Raw genomic sequence first — 15,682 nt, 5'->3', positions numbered from 1 at the left:
GGGACTGAGAGGGCCATCTGTACAGAGGAAGTGTGTCCTGCCTCAGGAGCCGTGGCAGAGCACAAATCGCACCCTGAGAGCCCTCTGGAAGGAAGCGCACGTTCCCCCCACCTCCGCTGCCGCCCCCCGCTGCCCCCCCACAGTCCAGGATGGTGCCTCCTATCATTATGGCCACTCCAAACCTTGCTGATTTGCCCAACTCCTGACCCAGAACCTCTTTCCTCCCTTCGCAGTGACTGTGGGACCCCAATACCACACTGGGCCAGTAGATGTTGCTGCAGAACCTCACAGGGAAGCGAGGGCACGGCTCCGGGCTGCACCAGTCACACACACGCTGGGAAGCAGGAACGGCCACCCAAAATCAAACCACCGAGCTGGGCAGGTGGAGGCAGGCAGCAACAGTCTGAGTGGGTGCTGGAGGGAGAGGTGACACCTGACACACAGGCTCCCGGGGGTGAGAGCCAGGCAGCCGCAGGGGCTGTGACACCCAAAGCTCTTCCTTTTCCCCAAACGCCACCAAGCAGCTGCCACCTGGCCCTCCCTTGTTTCCACCTCTACTCTGCCCCTGCTTCAGCTCCTCAGACACCATGCCCTCCCGCCCTCTAGCCAGACACACACACACCCTTGGGTAATTCCTACTTGTCCTTCAGGAGTCAGAGCAAATGCCACGTCCTCAGGGTGAGCACCCCACCCCTCACCAGGGGCACCCCATGTGGGATCCTGTCACAGAAGTCACCACACTGCGGTTACGGTTGTGCTACATGACCGAGCTGCGTGAGGTCAGGTAGTGAGCATCTTTTTAATGACTAAGTAAATCCATACATCATGCAGTGGAGGAAGGGAAGAGGGCCCTCTGGGACTAGGTGAACAATAAAGAGAAAACGGGGAGGGTTCTATGCTTTGAGCCCAAGAAAGGGGCTGGGGGGGAGGACCATGAAGAAAATGTGCCCACTTCTATCGAGCTCCATTGTGACCCAGGCACGCACAAACACTTTCAGATTTGTTATTCCAACAACTCTGTGAGATAAGTACCATCATTATCCCCATCTCACAGTGAGGAAAGGGAGACTCAAAGGTTAAACGGCCAGGCCAAGGTCATACAACCAGCCGTGACACCTCAAAGCCACTATAACCATGCCTGCCCCTGCTATCCCACCAAAGCCAGGAGGGGCAAAGGGACAAGAGGCCCCAGAGGGAGGAGCCAGAGTGCTGGCCCACCGCTCCCCTCTCTCCTCTCTGGAAAGTCTGCTGGAAAGTCTCCTACCTCCCTGCATCTGCTTCTCACCTACACAATGAGGGGTTGTGAGGTTTCCTTGAGGTCTTAGGTGCCGCACACCTATCCAGCAAGTGTTTACCAAGCACCTGTTCTGTTCCAGAACACACGACGGTGAAGACTGGCCAGTGCCCTGCCTTCAAGAATCTAAAGATCCAGTGGGAGAGAAAGACAAGCACAGAGATGACAAGCCTGACCCAGCCTCCTCTCTGGGGGGCTAAAAGCGGGGGTGAGGGAAACAGGAGGGAACCAGGAGCTGAAGAGGTAAGCCGGTCAAGTCTCACAAACAGGTTTCACCAGGGAAAGGGAAAGGCGGGGGTCCTGAGGAGTGACCCAGGCACAGCAAAGCTTCCTTTCCAGAAATGAACAAGATCTTCAATGCCTGAGACCCAAAAGTTTTGCAGCGCTTTTGGGGGAGTGAGTGGAGGTCTAATTAAGCACTGCCTGGAACTCCCTCATTCAAGAAATAGTCTTTAAGTACCTACCACGTGCCAGGACCTGGAGGAACCAGGCTGACCACAGCAGACAAGCTCTCTGCCTTCATGGAATGTATCCGGAGGAAGGCAGAAGGACAAGATACAGGTCAGCAGGCACAGCCATGGATGTGACCTATGGAAATGGTAGAGAGGAGCGGAGGGTGCCGTGAGCTGTGACTGGAGCACTGGGTTAGAACCCAGGCTGGCTACCCACCACACAAGCGCGAAGCTCGCGTTCCTTCACATGCTTCAACCAAAACTAGACATCGCCACACTGAGGGGAGGAGTGGATCTGAGAACATAGCTCTTCTACAGACAGGCATTGAAGACACGTGCACAGGGGCCTACGGAAAGGCCAGGGAGTGGGCTTGGAACCACTCAGGAGGCCACTGGCTGGACGGCAGAGGCTGAAGGCAGGCGCCCTTCCAGAGTTCCAAGGGCAGGCAGTGGGGCAGCCTCCTGCGCGGGCCAGGGACAGGCCAGCAGGTCCCGCTGGGGACAGGAACCAACAGGGGACGGGCACCCAGCCCAAGACAGGCACCTAGGTAGGGGACAGGCACCCAGTAGGAGTCCCCCGCAGAAGTCTGGTAGGGGAAGGGCGGTGGGACGCCGAATCGAGCAAGGCCAACGCCGGGGTCTCAGCAAAGCCCAGGCTGTGGGCATCGCGCTCGCCCGAAGCTAGGGGGTGTACGGGGACGCAGAGTCAAAGGGCAGAGAGTGGAGGTTGAGCCCCAATAAGACTCGAGGAACTTGCAGTCCGGGCCAAACCAAGTGTCGAGGCGGGGGGTGCAATGCGACTAACGCGGCCACAGCCCTGCGCCTCGCCCGGCCGCCAGGCCCTGCAGGCACCGCGTCCCCGCGGAGAGGCGTACGGAGCACCTTCACCCCAAGCACGAGAACCCCGCCCGCTCTGCTGCCCTCGCATCTCGAAGCCGTGTCCAGCCTCCCCCGCACCGCCAGCCAACGTGGTTCCGTCCGCCGCAAGAGGCGTTACCTAGGAGACGGGCCCGTCGCGCCCGCGCCAACCCCGGGTTTACGAGGCCTACGCAGTCGACGAAGTGCCCCACGACGGACCCAGAGCCCCGGCAGCTGGCCGATGCCTACTGGAGCCGCAGGGCTAGCGGACCAAGCACCGGCTAAAGGGCGCCTCGGCTGCTGCCGCCGCAGGAGGAGCCTCGCAAGGCGGCGCGCCGCGCGCTCGGGCCAAGAACCCACGCCTCGTCACCGTTTTCGGCTGGGCCGCGGGACCAATCAGAGCCCAAGTCAGGGAGCTCCGCTCCGCCAACACCAGCCAATCAGCGCGGCGCGGGCCCGTCTGATTTGCATGCCCGGCGGCCACTCAGCCAATGGGAATGTGATTGACATGAAGGCCAGCCAATGATAACCTAGGAGAGGTGTGGCCCCGGGTGTCCCACGAGGTGAAGATGCTGCGGGCGGAACCTGGCCGAGCGAGCGGGATTCGGGGGCGCTAAAGTCGCTGGGGCAAGGCGGGAAGGAAGATCCGGAGCAGGGCACAGGATTCGGAGCTGGAGCCCCCAGGTGAGTGCAGGGGGAGACACCGGCGGGCCGCGCTGTCCAGTGCGGGGCACTGGGAGAGCGGCGGCGGGGACCCGCGAGGCCCGCGCTGATTCCCCATCTGCTCTTCCCCAGCGCGTCTCCGCGCCCGCCTCCGTCCTCACCTCCTCTCCAGCCGGCTGGCTCACCTTCTCCATCCTCTCCCTTCCCCCAACGCGTCCTCCTCTGCCTGCCTGATCGGCATCCCGCCCGAACCCCCATCCCCGACCCCTGCCCCAAACTTCATCCCTCCCCCTGTCCTTGTGCGTCTCTGCCCGGCCTCAAACCCTCCGCTTCCCGCAGCTTCTCCTCCCCCTGCCCCTAGTCCTCCTCCCCACCCCACCTCCTGGCCTCTGCGCAGCCCCCATCGGAGCACTGCTGGTCCCGGTTCTCCCCATCTCTACTCCTTTTTCACTCCTGAAGGCTCACCCTGCCTCTCCCTCCTGGTCCCTATCCCCATCTTCTCACCCATTCTGCTCTCAGTTCCTCCAGTCTCTCTCCCCGTGGGCGCTCTCTCCATCTTGCCCCACTCCCCAGGACCCTGGCACTCCATTCCTACACCAGTTCCTTTGGCTACCTACACCCCCTCCCCTCCCCCGTGCCCCTACCCCGTCCTCTGCTTCTCTTCTCTTCCCACCTCCCTACCTGCTGCTGCTCCCACAGAAGGAACGCAGCGACCCAATGGTTGCCCTGCTGTCTGCTGCAGTAGCCGCAGCCAGTGTACTTGCCCACCTTCCCACCGAGGCTCACCGGGCTCTGCTCCTGGCCTCAGTCCTGGAGGCTCCTGTGGGGGCTGCACTTTGCCTAGAGCATGGGGTGGGGGGGCTCCAGGTAGGGAGTCCCTTAGCACCCTTTCCTGCCTTGCTCCCTAGCCACCATCTCCCTCCCCACTCCACCCCCACTTTCCTGCTTAGCCTCACTTTGTGATTCAGCATTTTTGGGGTTGGTAACTTTCTTTGCTTCCTGGTATGATAGGGGCCAGGCTGTGGGGATGCAGGCTGGGGGGTCTTGATCCTGCAGTTAGTAGATCCACCTAAGGAAACAGACTGGAGCTGCCTGGGTGGGGAGCAGGGTGGAGAGTGGAGACCCGCTAGTGGAGGCTGCCTCTTCCTCCCTTTCATTTGTCTGCCCTGTGTTGAACCACATCCAGGGGGAGATGACATAAGTAATAGCTCTTGGGGAAATGGGCTATTAGCATTTATGGAAATTAATACGTCCTCATCCGAGGAGCAGGAACACCAAGTTCAGGCCACAGCTGTCCCACTGTCTGCTGTTTCAGGATTTCTTCTTTCTCTGCAACTTGTCCTCCCCCTCAAAACAACTCCAGCCCCCTTCCAGTGCCAAAAGCAAGCCCCAGCTCTGCTGAGAACTGCATTGAGGCCCCATGTTGCAGGGCTTGGGGACCTGCGCGTGGAGAGTCCCATCTGCCTTCCTGATTGTTGCTTGGCAAACGCGTCTACCTGCAGAGTCCAGGCTCACATGCCCCCTGTGCCCTGGCAGTGGGGGCCCGAGAGACCATTGGCCCCCAGGTCATGTCTATAGAGATGCCCTCCAAGTCGACACCCGGCCTCAATGGCACTGAGTGTGTCTGGGCTGGAGCACATTCCTGCTTCAAAAGCAGCCTGCTGGAGGCTTCCCATACAAAACTCAGGTCCAGCTCCTTGTGCCTCTCTCTGCTCTCTGGGTCCACAGACCCTGTGGGCACTGCTCAGAGCCTGGGGACTGAGCCAGGCCCCCAGGGACGGGAAAAGTGTGGAACCTGGTCTCAAGCTCAAAACCCTTTTGAGTCTGGATGTGGAGCCTGGATGGGAAAAAGTGGGCACAGAAGTGATTGCATTCACACCACAGGAGGTGTGGCAAGGTGGGACACCACTTCTTGCCGTGGGCACAGGGAGGCCAGAGGGGCAGCCAGCTCTGGGTGCGGCTTCATACCATGGGGCTTTCTCGCTTTCCTTTTTCAGTGATCTTCTACAACCCAAATGATTCAGGAGGAAGTGAGAGTTTTGATTTGGCAGTTTCCGGGAGGGGCGGTGAGGGAGGGGCCTCCTCTGGACTTGCCTGTTTGTTGGAGCTGGGTCTGTGGCAAATGGGCAGCAGGCGTGTAGCGTGTGGCGAAGGAAAGCCCTGCTGTTAGAACATCGGGGAACGGGTTTCATTTGTGGGGACTCTGGCTGGAAGCAGTGTGTCTTTAGTCCTTGACAAAATTCTCAGTGACCTTCACGTCATCAAAGGTCCCAGAGCCAGAGAGCAGTGTCCTGAGGTTCCTGAATAACAGAGCAGAAGAGCGGCAGCTGTAGGGGTATTCAGACAGGACTGCCTCTGAGGGTGTGTAGGACCAGAGACCCCACGCCTCCCTCCACCCCCCCCCAGCAGCTGGGGGGTCTCACCTCATAGAGCTGCCAGGGTCTTGCCACCTGCCCTCTCAGAGGAGTCATCGGAAGCCCAGGGGCAGTGACTTCTCCAAGGTCACTCAGAGGCAGGGGTGGGGCCAGGGTAGACCCCTCCCTTCCCGCTAGTTGCAGCCGTCACTTTGGCCCTCCCACTTGGAGGAAGCCAGCCAGCCCCTGTGGACATGCCCAACCTTGGCCGCCCTGTGGAAAGGTCCCTTTGGAGGTGTTGCTGACGTGTGGAGGAAAACAGTGCCCTGGGGTGCATCTGAGTCACTGGGGGGCTGTTGGTAGCAGGGGATGCTGCCAACCACAGAGAATTCTGCCAACACCTTCCTGCCTGGCCTGGGTGGCCCCCAGAGTGAGGACATTTGTTCCAAGATGTCCAAGAGATGGCAGGGCCCCAGCCACTGAGCGGGATGAAGGGGAGAAGGGACTCTGTCCGTGTTCAACCTGCACTTTCTACTTTGCTTCAAGGTGGGTCTTGTAAATAACACGGCGAGGTAGGCTGGTTAGCCTGGATGAGGAGACTGAGGCACAGAGCCATGGGGAGACCGACCCCACCTCCTGGCTCTTGAAGAAACCTTGATTCTGTTCCTGCTGGATCTGGACTCTGAGGCAGGTGCCCCCTCTTTTAAATGCTTACCCCTCCCCCACGGATGTGTCGCCTCAGACACACAGGAGGGTCAGGGTTCAATCCCTGTTCCTGAGGACATGAACACCTTCCTTTTTCATTGAATAGGGGCCCCCAGCACACTCAGCCCCTCCCACTCACTGCATGCTGCCTTCCTTTGGGGCGACTGTGAAAAGATGTGGTCCTTGGCTCAGCCAGTTCAGGGGAGCAAAAGGGAGCAGGGCCTCCTCTGGAGAGGGCACAGCCTGGGCCACGTGGGAATGTCACCCACCTGGTCGTCCCATCACTGCAGGGGTAGCTCGAGTCTTTCTGTTCTGCCTGGCCATGGCAGGTACCAGAGTCTCCCTGCCGAGTGGATATGAACAGGGCTGCTTCTTCTTACCCTCTGCCACATCCCATGGGGCTCAGAGGGCCAGACTTCCTCCCTCTGTATCCAGGGATGAGCTCTGGGCCCAGCACCCCTCGCCTGAGGGTGCCCTGTGCCCGCTGTCTAGCTCATAGCCTGGGGGGCGGGGTCTCATGGGGCCACGCCCTGCTCTACCAAATGGCCACGTGTGTTACCTAGCGAGGGGGGTATGGGTGCCAGCTTGTGTGTGTCCCTCCTCACAGACTCAACCCCCAATTCCTGTCTCACCCACATCGCTGGCACCTGCCTTCCTGAGTTCCTTTTTGCAGGCAGGTCCTCTTCCCTCTTACTCTAGCACACAGGCACTTGCAGAACCGACTGTCTCAGTGCCATGCAGGGTGCAGATAAAATAGGACTGGGGGAAGGGAAACAGCCGAGAGGGGGGGAGACCGTCTCACTCGGCCGCACGTCCATGCTGCAGACCCCGTTAGGGCATTTTCCCCACCGAGACTTTGAGCCCTGCCTGCTGAGCAGTTGAGATCCATCATCCATCAGGTTTACGCTTTTCCTTCTCAGATCCTTGCACCAGGTTCGAAGAGAAACCAACCATCTATTCATGACGGGGCTGCTTCCCCAGTAAGCAAGCAACGTCTTGGGTCCTATAAACAATGGGTCTTGTCCACAGGGCCCTCTGTCACCAGCTTGGCCTGTGGCCCCTTGTGGAGAGGTAGCTCTCTGTGTCTGGCTCTCTCCCTCTCAGCCACTTGGCTCCATTCTTGAGTCTTCCTTTTTCTGGATCGGTGACATGAAGTGACTCGAGTCGACACAGAAGGACAATCCCTGGGGCAGATGGGCACTCAGTAAATGTCACTGAGTCTGTGACTTCCATTCATAGATTGAGCCCAAACCATTGCCCACCTGGAGCCCAGGTGGCTCCCAGGAAAGTTCAAGCAGAGTGGCTTGATTCCCCTTCTGAGGCATTTCATGATCCCACTCGGAACTCCTGGAAAGGGGACATTCATGGAGCAAGAGTGGAGGGCCTGTGGTCATCTGTCTGTAGAGAACAGCCCCCCTGTGAGTGGAGGGACACGCCTCGCCCTGTCCTCCCTTACCTCAGGCCCCCTGGAGGGCCGGGCAAGCCTGCCAGTGGCCCTCTGCACATCTGCCCATCTGTCCAGCGGCCCCTGAGCGCTGAAGGGCTGCAGAGCCCCACTCTGAGCACGCCCACTCCCCTTCACCACGACATGTTTTCATGTTCCATCCCTTGGCAGGTCTTTGATCTTTCAGAGCAAACTCCCACCCTGATGTCCACAAGCTGTCAAATGCAGCTCAGGGCAGAAGGATCTAGAATTCTTCCAGGAATCCTTGCCCTCCTGAACACTCCGTAGCGGCAGGCCCTGTCTAGAAACAGTGCTCTTCCCGGCTCTTCTAGATAGAGGAGAAGCAGAAATAATGACAATGCGTGGACAAGGAGACTGATGAATCCGTGCATTAAAAAATAAATTAGAATTTAAACACTGTTCAGAACCTACAAATCCCGATGATGGGTTAGTCGATGAGCAGGACCCACCTATCTACCTCCAGGGACCAAGAGCCAGAAAGAGGATGGAGTGACCACACCTAGAACGCAGAAAAGCTCTGCTGACGGAGAAGGAGAGATGGGGGACGGGGTGTGACATGTGACTGAGACCTTGAAAGAAGGCAGGGTTGTGATAGCAGAGCTGGGACAGGACCGTCTAGGAGAGGGCCCTGCACCGGCAGGACCACGAAAGGAGCACGGGACGCGCTGGACAGTGGCCGAGGCCCAGGGGGAAGCACAAGCGGGCCGTGAATGTGATAGTCGTTGAGGCTGAGCAGGAACAGGTCCTGGGAGACCAGACAGTGGGCCCTGGGGGCTTTGGAACAGGTCAGCGCCGTGTCCGTGCCAGGATGGAGAATGTGGAATGTTTCCTTAGTGAGGGACAAGAACTGGTGGATGGGATGTGGGAGGTGAGAGGAGAGTGCAGCCCCCCACCCCAGGCGGTGTGGCTGGGTGCACACAGGCTATACCTGGAAGCCCCGTGCTGGGCCTGCCTCACTGGGTCTGAGGTCCGTGCTCCGGCCGGTCGTGTCCACGGCATTGAGAGGATAGGCCTGGGGTTCAAATGAGAGGTGATTGCCAAGCACCCACTAGTGACAGCTCTGACAGCAGACAAGGTCACTGGGAACTGGGGCCTAGAGTGAAGGGGGCAGAAGACAGAGCCAGGAGCAGCCGTGAGTGCAGGATTTGAGAGGGAAGGTGAAGGTCAAAACAGACAGAAGGAAACTGGATTATCCTGGGGCCTGGGAGGAGAGGAAATAGAGGATGGGTCAGGTGTCCACTGCACCGGTGGGCACGCTGCTGGGGAGGCAGAGGAAAGGCTGGGCTCCTAGGTACAGCTGGCATGGCCACAGAGGCACCCTCCCAGTAAGAGGGCACCTGCCATCTCACCCTCCCAGTAAGAGGGCACCTGCCACCTCACCCTCCCAGTAAGAGGGCACCTGCCATCTCACCCCCCCAGTAAGAGGGCACCTGCCATCTCACTCTCCAGTAACAGGTGCACCTGCCGTTTTGGCCCTCCTCTGTGTCAGCTTGTTCACCCTCACTGTCCATGGGCACAGAGGTCCCCATTTTGCTGGTGCAGAAGCAGGTGCTGGAAAGTGAAGTGACTGCCCTAAGGTCACCGAGAGCATACAAGGATGAGCCAGGATCCGAACCCAGGCTGTTTGGCACCAAAGCCCCCTCTCTTAACGTTTACGCTCTGCTGTCCAAATGGCTCTTGAGAAATCTGACAGTAAGAAAGACAGGAAGCTGAGAGAATTGCTGTGCATTTAAGGGGTTAGCAGGTTCCTGGGAAGAAAGGTCATATTTCTGGGGAACTGGGCCTATCGCCAGCATCCCCAGTCTGTTGTTTGGTAGACAGTTTCTGTGGTGCATGATTGTTTCCTGCACTGATGGGGACCTTTCTGGGGACACCTGTGAAATACGGGGTCAGGGTTCATCCTTCCAGCTTCACTGATGGCTCAGCGTATGTTGTGATTGCAAAGAGTATAAAAACGGGGGAACATGTTGGGGCAGCGGGGAGTGGTGCCTGAAAACAGCCCCCCCGGAGGGTCCTGGTACAGCTCAGCGAGCGCCTTCCCTCACCAGCCGCTGGTCCAGGGGTTCCAAGGCCACATTTTGAGAAACATTTCCCAGCTGTTTGAATTCATGGGTGAACTTTCCCACATCCTCTTCTTAAAGCGGCACATGAGGAAATGCGTTTTGATGGCTGACAGCCCTGACGGGGAGGGCTTCACCCGCGTTCTTCAGTTCTCTGGAACAGAGAAGGCTGCGTTCTGCTGAAAGAAAGGACCTGCTGCTTTCGTCGGCTTTGAATCTCAAACTGAGTGCGTGGTGACATGCTGTTGTTAGCAGTGCCCAGTCCTCTTGGAATGAGGTTTGGCTGGGGTGCTGACTGTCCCGTGTCGTGTGGAGGACGTGAGGAGGCAGCCGGTGGCATGTTACCCCCTGTCTGGGATCCTCTTCCCACCCCCTGCTCAGTGGCTGTCTCACCCCCCAGGGGGTATTGCCTTTCCCTCTCTGTGAGGAGAAGGTATTTTTAGTCACCCAGGGCAGGAAGTGTTCAGGTGTCAGGGACAGGAAGCCTGGAGCCATTTCTGTCCCTTTGCTCCTGCAGAGGACGAGCAATGCCGAAATAAGCATTGCAAATCCCAAGGAAAAATGTCCACCTTTCAGCAGACACCTCCTGTTTACGCTCTCCTGTTGAAAAGGGAGCCGGTGTAGGGGCCCCCAGCTGCCCTGGCCAAGCCTCCAGGGCACAGGGCACTCGGGGCAGCTCCCGTGGGACGTGGACCCACTGTCCTAACAAAAGGACCTTTTCAGATGGGACGTCAGCCATCCTGGGCCCCATGCTGCCTGACGCTGCTTTGTGCAAGTGAGGACCATGCACTGCTTCCCTCACTGACCAAGAAGCAGGGGTGGGGTCAGAGGCGGGGGAGACAGGGGGTCTAGCACACGGAGATGCCACTCAGGCAGCAGAAGAGTCTGCGGGCCCAGCGGGCAGGACGGGGCAGTGTCCGTCCTACGTGTTCAGGACAAAGGGAGGCGAGGCTGGAGTCGGGCCGAAACCAGGTGGGGCTGTGTAAAAAAGGCGCCGACATAGCTGGGGTATTGGAGGGACCGCAAGGACAGGGACATCAGTCTGAGTGAGGATCTCGGGGATGCTGCCCATCTTTAGAAGGTGCCTCCTGCCCCCTCTGTGGGGCTGAGCTGGGTCATCTGGCCAGGGTTGGGGGAGGGAAACTGACCGAGTCCTTGAGGCACCCAGCCATGGTTCCCTCAGGAAGCCCTGAGCTGCTCCAACTGCCATGGTCACCACCATGCCCCCAAACACACACACGCATGCACGCACGCACATACACGTGCAGGCACTCACGCACACACAGCCTGTGTGCCTGGCCGGGCACCTGCCCCCTGCCTCACCCAGGTTTTGGCAGAGCCCACTGGGGTGTCACTGGGCAGGATGCGGAGGAGAGGGTTTCTCCCCATCCTCCCGCAGCCTGGTAACCATGGTAACCATGGGAGCTGCTGGAGGCACCCAGCCACCTGCTGGGCTGTATGGGTGCTGAGCTTTGCCAGTGGATCCCTGGATAGCGGCCTGTGTGTGCGGCCAGAGAGGGAACGGCAGGTGTAGTCCCAGGCACTCACCCAGCACTCTGCAAGCCAGGTGTCAAAGGCCAGGGGACCCTGACCCTGCAGGCCCTTGAGATGAGAGGGCACAGGTCCCCAGGCTCAAGCAGAATCCCTCAGGCAGACGCCGTTTAGTCCAGCCTCCTCGTTTTAGGGAGAGGGAGACTGAGGCTCCGGGAGGAATCGTACTTGTTGTCAGAGCTGGAGTCACTGGCCCAGTGGGGTCCTGCTGACCGCTGTCTCGTGTTCACGCCCAACTTCCTCACCAGTGTCCTGCAGGCCTCAGCGAGCACGCGCCACAGTGGTCACTGTAGCTGGCATCCAGGCCGTCCTAGACAGTGTGTCCCATGAGGACAGGGCGTGTCTGTCCCATCACCTCTGTACCTCAACTCAGCCCTCGGCAGTCACACAGCAGGAGCAAACTCTCAGCAACTGTCAGAAATGATGGGCTCTCGCAGAAGGTGGAGCCACATGGGAAATGGCACATGTAGGGCCCATCTACCCAGCTAGAACCACTGTCTGCAGAGCTGGGAAGGGGTGTGGGACCCCAACCCCAGCTTGGGCAGCTTCCACCCGACTCAGGACGATCAGAGAACAGAACCCCCAGGCAGAAACCAAATTTTGTGCCAAACCCTGTTCCATGCATCAGACCATCTTTTGGGGTCCGCCACACATGGGGTGCTCCTGTGTGCCCCAACCTAGGCCTCCCCCTTCCTAAGCCAGACAGCCTGTGCCAGGTCCTTCAGGGAGAGGTATTGGGGAATTTTGTTGGTGCCAGAGGCAGGACCACCACAAAATGCTAAAGGCATCAGCCTGCCTCAGGCCGGAAGTGCACCCACCTGTCCCAGGCCAGCCTCACAGACTCCAGAGTGCCCACAATCCTTTGAGGCCAGCACACTACAAGCTTCGGACAGCTGACCTCACCCCCAGCTCCCTGGGGATGTTGATGTCCAGGGCTCAGAGCTGTGGGGAGAGGAAAATGATACAGTCCTGATGAGTCCTCAGGTTCTCTGTGGGGCTTGACTCAGGAATGAGGTCCGGTGGCCCTGTAGCTGTCCTCGGCCAGGACTGCTCTCCCACCTCCCCTTCTGTCTGCGTGTCCATCCCAGGAATCTTCAGGGGCCCCACTTGGAGAAGCTGGGCTGCAATGCACCTGCCACCTCATGAGCTGTAGGTCCTGAAGCTGAAGCCATGCAACCAAGCCTAGGATCCGCGGGGACAGGCAAAGGCCATCCCCACCACGGGCCTCCTGATTTCATTGTCCCCAGTCTGGCCACTCCACTGATGGCCCTTAATGCCCCTAGGGCACAACACCTGCCACACCCTGAACAGCAGGCAGTGTTCCAAGGAGGACAGAGTAGCCCTGGCCTCTGGGACATGGCATCCAGCCAGGAACGGCAGCAGGTGGGAACAGTCCCTGCAGCTGAGACAAAGCCAGGTGCACCGAGCCTATGTGCTGAGGCAGCTGTGGTCCTGAGGCTGGCATCAGGCTGATGGCCACAGGCTCCCAGCCACCTGGCATCTGGACACATCCTGCCCCTCAGCCTCCCTGAACAGACTGCATGCCAGTCCCGGCAGCCAGGACGCTCGCTGCTCATGTTTTCACAGCCAAGTCACTTAATTATGTGGAGATAGTTCCTCCGAACTGCAGAAACTGTCCAGGGCATCCAGATGGAGTGGTCCCAGGTGGCAGAGAAGGCCGTGGCCCATGAGCAGCTTTCCGGGGGGGGGGGGGGGGGGCGGCATCCAAGGGGAAGGCTGAGCCACTAAAAGCCTTTGCCCCACTGCAGGAAGGGGCAGGCACTTCATCTGAAGCTGGAAGATCATGACAATGATGATGGTGGTGACGGTGGTGATGGTGGTGACGGTGGTGATGACAGCAATGACTACCTTATTTGTCTCAGCAGCTGCCATTTGTCACGGTTCTGCCCTTTGGCAGGCCCCTACTAGGACCTTGCAAGCAGTACTGTTCATGCCCCAGCCACCCAGGAGTTGGTTCCGTGATGATCTGTGTTTCCAGGGTGAGAACAGGTGTGTGCTTCACTTCCAGCCACACGGCTACCAGAGGGCAGAGCTAGCATATGACTGCCAGAGACTCCCGACCCGCGTCCTAGACCATCTCATTAGCGGGGCAGATGGTCACCCTTGGCCTCGCTCCTGGACGAGGGTCAACAGGATGCCTGGGAAGGGGAAGCCATGTGGGGCGCAGCCCGGCCCCCAGCTGGCCGCCCTGCTCAGCTCAGCGCTGGCAGAGCCTCCTGTGCGGTTCCTCATGCTACCAAGGGGGTCTTTCTGTGCCTACCTCCCACACACAGGCCCTCCCCTGAGTCTGAGGCAGGAACCATGTGGTTCAGAGGAGGGACTCTCCCTCTCACCGGGAGGCCTTCCCGTTCTGTCAGCAGACGTGGGTGCTCTCTGCTTTCCCCACTGGACATTACAGCACGAGCACCAAGCCAAATAGGTGGACAGTCACCGAGAGTGACCGCATTATAGCCTGTTGTGTTTCCGTAATTCACCGAAACAGTATTTCCTTAGGGATTGAGCGTCTGTTCACTCTTCCCAGTAAGTCTGTAGTGCACTTTTGTGTGTGTGTGTGTAAGTTTGTTGCCTGTCTTGCACCGTCACGTAGTAGGGTTTCTGGACCCCAGCTTAGGGGCCTTTCCTAGCTACCAGATGTACCACGTGCCCCAGAAGCCGCAGCGTCTCTTGGAGTAGTAGTTCACGGCAGCCTTCCCAGCAAGGAGTATTTGCAGCTCGAATCCTATTTTTCCTATTAATTATATGACTGCGAAGGTGCAGTGCCTGCTGCTTCCCTTTTGCATATATTTTAATTCAGCAGCGCCTTTCATGGATGTGGAGTAAAGCTGGTGACGCTGCATGGGCAAGGTATGAATCTTTCATGACTGTCACGTGGCCTTGGGACGTAATCCTCTTTGGGACCATTTGTTCCTTATTCTTACAGTCCCCTGGAGAGCAGGGGAGCCCCACAAGCCAGTCACTGATGCTAACGGAGGGAGCAGCAGACATTTGCATGCCAACTCCCCCTAACCCCAAGGTGTGGAACTGAGCCAGGGCTAGGGACCCCAGGCCCAGGCCCCTAGCCAAGGGTCACTTCCCCCGAGAGAAGGCCGCTTCTCTACTTCCCATGCAGCCCGCTACGGTTAGAGGTTTAAAAGGTTAGGTGGGTATGCTAGTCTCCGGGACTGGCAGAACAAAGTCCCACAAACGGGGCAGCTCAAAATAGCCATATTTATTCTCTCACGGGTCTGAGGCCAGAGGTCCAAAATCAAGGTGTGGACAGGTTGGTTCCTCTTGGGGCCTCTGAGGGAGAGTTGTCCCAGCTTCTCCCCGCTCCCAGCATTCGCCGGCGATCCTCTGCATTCCTCGGCTTGTAGATACATCTCTCCGACCTCTGCCTCTGCCTCACAGCGCCTATTTTTTGGTATCTGTGTCCTCACTTCTTCTAAAGACACCTGGCATTGAATTTAGGGCCCGCCCTAATCCAGGATGACCTCACTGCAGGAGCCTCACCTTAATTACACTGACCACGACCCCTCTAGCTCATTAGGTCATATTCACAGGTGCCAGGAATTAGACTTTGGCGTGTCTCTTGGGGGGGGGACATAATTCAACATACTACACAGTGGGTTTCTGCCCCCGACTCCCACCCCTAACCCCAACGCCCCTCCAGAGGCTTCTGTGGCTTCTTTCTAGTCAGCTGGTTCTTGTCCCCGTGGCCAGTGCCCCATCAGTGTTGCTGCTCAAGGGCTGAGTGGACGAGAGGGTGGAGCGGACGTGGGTCCAGGTGGGTCATGTTGGGTTACCTTGCCAGAACGCCAGCTGTGACACCTGGAGCCGGGGCTTTGCGCTCACATAAAAAGGAGGGGGATTGAGTAGGGGCCGCCTCTGGCCACACTTGAGAGCACTTGGAGGCAGAGCCCCCTCCTGGCTCAGCAGTGGGCTCAACAGCCTGGGGAGGCCGCGGGCAGCCTGAGTCTGCCACTTGTTACTGGAGCTCACCTGAGGGTGACAAGGCAAGCAGGTCCCGCTGGGGGTGAGGGGGTCGGAGGCCAAGGTAAACGCCCCTTTCAGGATGCCAGGCTGTGCCTCCCCCAGGAAGGCGAGCTTGCACTGTGGACATCACGGAGCCCCAGACCCTTCAGACGTGCTACCTGGCAAGCCTCCCTGTCAGGCTTGTGGCTGCAGATGGAGCCAGGGTCTGTCCCCCAGCTTCTTCCAAGGGTCCTATGGAAACCCACCTGACGTGCAAGGATAGGAGCACTGCTATGTGTGGGGACACC

At 58.8% G+C, this 15,682-nt stretch overlaps 2 protein-coding genes across 14 annotated transcripts in view; one reads left to right on the top strand and one right to left on the bottom strand.

The window, feature by feature from the left end:
* NPHP4 (nephrocystin 4) overlaps positions 1-2,880 on the bottom strand; it is a 107,945-nt gene extending 105,065 nt beyond the window's left edge. For 5 of the 10 annotated variants that reach the window (XM_074334188.1, XM_074334187.1, XM_074334194.1 and 2 more), the window contains exons 1-3: positions 2,744-2,880; positions 1,759-1,882; positions 290-414 (exon numbers count right to left, since the gene is read on the bottom strand). The gene's annotated coding sequence lies outside the window, so the exon portion shown is untranslated. Of the gene's footprint in view, positions 1-289; positions 415-1,285; positions 1,421-1,758; positions 1,883-2,743 lie in introns of all 10 variants that reach the window. The other 5 variants (XM_019746697.2, XM_074334189.1, XM_019746699.2 and 2 more) reach the window with 5 other exon arrangements.
* Positions 2,790-15,682, top strand: part of KCNAB2 (potassium voltage-gated channel subfamily A regulatory beta subunit 2) — an 82,166-nt gene continuing 69,273 nt past the window's right edge. For 3 of the 4 annotated variants that reach the window (XM_074334205.1, XM_074334201.1, XM_074334198.1), the window contains exon 1: positions 2,966-3,288. The gene's annotated coding sequence lies outside the window, so the exon portion shown is untranslated. Of the gene's footprint in view, positions 3,289-15,682 lie in introns of all 4 variants that reach the window. The other variant, XM_074334202.1, reaches the window with a different exon arrangement.

The sequence above is a fragment of the Rhinolophus sinicus genome, linkage group LG06 (genome assembly GCF_036562045.2).
Source record: "Rhinolophus sinicus isolate RSC01 linkage group LG06, ASM3656204v1, whole genome shotgun sequence".
Lineage (NCBI taxonomy): Eukaryota > Metazoa > Chordata > Mammalia > Chiroptera > Rhinolophidae > Rhinolophus > Rhinolophus sinicus.
This window is presented reverse-complemented; position numbering and strand designations above follow the sequence as displayed.